Consider the following 3,153-nt stretch of genomic DNA (forward strand, 5'->3'; position numbering starts at 1 on the left):
GAGACATGGCTATGAAACCTATCTAATGGCTCAAACTCAAGTTATCTTGTGACGAGATCTTGTCCATTGGGATCGAACTTATCTTGACTGTGTGTTTTTTCATCGACTAGGGCATAGTGACCTGTCAGGTACTGTTAACCCTCACGGACATCCTATCACCTTCGACGGATGCATATTATTTATTGATTGAGTCATGGACCGGGTTTCTCCGTCCAATAGGTGTGTAGGTGATCGCCGATGAGAGGCGCACCACTTATCTTATTTTGACAGTAGTTTTGCAACGTCCGGCCATCGTGGGCGCCCATGTGTGAATGGGTTAAACTCTTATAGAAGGTCCATTTGATCTAAAAATCCTCATTCTGGGAGGTGTAAGCTAAGAAGTGCTCTTGATCCATCTCTGTCTCCTTCTCCTTCGTGTGCTCACAAGTGTGTGTGTGTGTGTGTGTGTATGCTTGAGAGAGAGAGAGAGAAAGAGAGAGAGAGAGAGAGAGAGAGAGAGAGAGAGAGTGATCAAGCATTGCGGCGGCATCGACGGCGGCGAGGTGGATGAGCGCGACATCGAGACGGTTCCTTCTTCTTCGCAGCACATGATCCTTCACGACGGAAGCATTGAGCGGTGAGTGACACACCCCTGCCCCTTTGAGCTTGCTAGGATCTTCTAGTTGTGTGTTTGCAGCCTTTCAAGGCTCGCACACAGTGCACAGGCAAGTTCCCAGCTTCGACACGTACGGCAAAGCGTATATTTTTGGCGCCGCTGCCGGGGACTGCCTTGCACTAAGCTTGAGGAGCACTGAATGGTGCTACCTCAGGAAGCCTTCACATCTGTTTTCTGGTTTTTGTTGAGTTGTGTGAGAACTATTAAGTGGCTGCAATGGGCAGTTTTAGCAGGTTTTTGTAATCTCTATTAAGTGTTGTAGTGTACTTGTTTTTGTTAGATTTGTTAGATCTGTAATGGCAGGTGTTAACAGATCTGTTAGTTAGTTTAAATCGGTAATGTGCAGTAGACGGTGAGTAGATTGAGTACTCTGTGAGTGAGTAGTGTTGCTGTATTAGGACCGGGCCTAGGACTAGGTCCAGGACCAGGACCAGGCCCATGTCCATGTCTATGGATTGAGTACTCTATGAGTGAGCAGTGTTGCTATGTTAGGAAGTGTAGACATTATGTAGCTTACTGTGTTAGATAGTGTGTGAGTAGAGGTAATTAGTGTTAATTAGTTGTGTTAGTTGTAAGGAGGTTAGATAAATCCACACAGATCTGTCGTAGGCACGTGTGAGCTAGTCCCCCGTGCGCAACATTAGCCACTTAATTTTTTTTAAAAATAATAATAATAATAAAAAACGCTCGAAATATTTTAGACCAAAAAGAAAATTCAAAAACTGTTAACCCTCATGGCTCACGGACACCCTATCACCTACGAGACGGACGTTGTAACCTACGGTGGACATTGTATTATTTATTTGGTAGAGTCAGGTACCGGGCTTGTTGGTCCAATAGGAAAAGGGTAAGAGTGATCGCTGATGAGAGGCGCACTCTAACTGGGACATTCAAGGGATTAGTTGGCTAAGCATGGGCGCCCAAGTGTGAATGGGGTGAGCTCATATAAAAGCCAACTAAACCTAAAATTCACTTATTCTCTCATTTGTGCGATAGAAGAGTGCTCTTGCTCCATCTCCATCTCCATCTTCTTCTTCTTCACCTCCTTGTGTGTGTGTGTGTGTGTGTGTGTGTGTGTGTGTGTGTGTGTGTGTGTGTGAGAGAGAGAGAGAGAGAGAGAGAGAGAGAGAGAGAGAGAGAGAGAGAGAGAGAGAGAGAGAGCATTGCGGTGGCACGACGGCGGTGAAGCGGTTGAGCGCGATGTAGCGGCGTCTCCTTCTTCTTCGCGGCGAGGAATCCTCCACGGCAGGAACATAGAGCGGTGAGTGACACACCATTGCCCTCTTTTGAGCTTATTAGTTAAGCTAGTTGTGTGCTTGGAGCCGTCTGTGGCTCGCACACAGTGTTAGGCAAGGCCCTTGCTTCGACAGTGCGGCAAGGAGCGCACATTTTTGGCGCCGCTGCCGGGGAAATTTTTTCTTGGAATGGATGGGAGGGTTGAGGTAGTTGGAAGTAAGGCCTTGGGGACCCATTGATATGTACTCTTAGGTCGTGCATGTTTAGTACTTGTAATATTACTGCTTGCTGCAACTACAAGTGTTGAAGTGCTAGGTTCATGGGTAGCCGGCAAAGACGAGTTAACCACCTTGGCTTGTGAATGTTGGCTATCCTTCAACTTTGCTAGAGTTTGCAACGTAGGTGACTTTGCTTGAATGATAGGGGTAAGAGTCAGTGGTCGCGTCGTGACACTACCAGTATCCCAATCAATAGTGCATTTGGTTGCCAACATCCATGTGCGTCCTTGGTTTACGTTGCCTTCCATAGCTCCCGGGGGAATGACTAGAAACCTCTACACTATGCTTCCATTGTCATAGACAACAGGGGTCTGAAGGACTCCAAGAATAGCAATTTTATTTTTATTAATGCCCTTGACTTGCATCGTACTCGGGTATAGGGTCGGTTTCCCTAATTGACACCAAACTCCATAGGATAACAAATTGTGTTTAGCTCCCGTATCTAATAAGGCATTGTATAGTACTTTCCCATAGGGGCTATTTAGCTCAATTGGGTATCGTAGGGGTGGCTCAGATTCTAATGAGTCGTCATCTGTGTCCTCGAAAAATGCTTGCGTGATTCCCAAATTAGCCTCTCGTTGGCGTCTAAGACGTTGTTGTCATTCTCGAGCCTCAACGCTTGCTTGGATTTTTTTAAGCTCTGCTTGTTCCTTGGCAGCCTTCTTTTGATGGATGGTTTGCAACTCTTCCTGGCTTAGAGGATCATAATATCTTTTGAATTTACTCCCATTAAGGAATCCAATGGTTTCAACTCCATCTAGAGTCTCCACACGAATGGTACCTTGCGGGGTAATTTCACACACTCGATATGGTCCCTTACCAGCGTATTTCAATTTCTTCTTTTCATTACGTACCCCGTACATAAGAACTTTATCACCAACCTTGATGTCTTTATCCTTTAAATGGCTATCAAACCACTTCTTTCTCCTATCCTTCTCCACTAGAGCATTTCGCACAGCTAATTGCCTTTCTTCATCTAGCCTT

Source organism: Adiantum capillus-veneris, chromosome 28 (genome assembly GCF_014529385.1).
Source record: "Adiantum capillus-veneris isolate H3 chromosome 28, ASM1452938v2, whole genome shotgun sequence".
In the NCBI taxonomy this organism is placed as follows: domain Eukaryota; kingdom Viridiplantae; phylum Streptophyta; class Polypodiopsida; order Polypodiales; family Pteridaceae; genus Adiantum; species Adiantum capillus-veneris.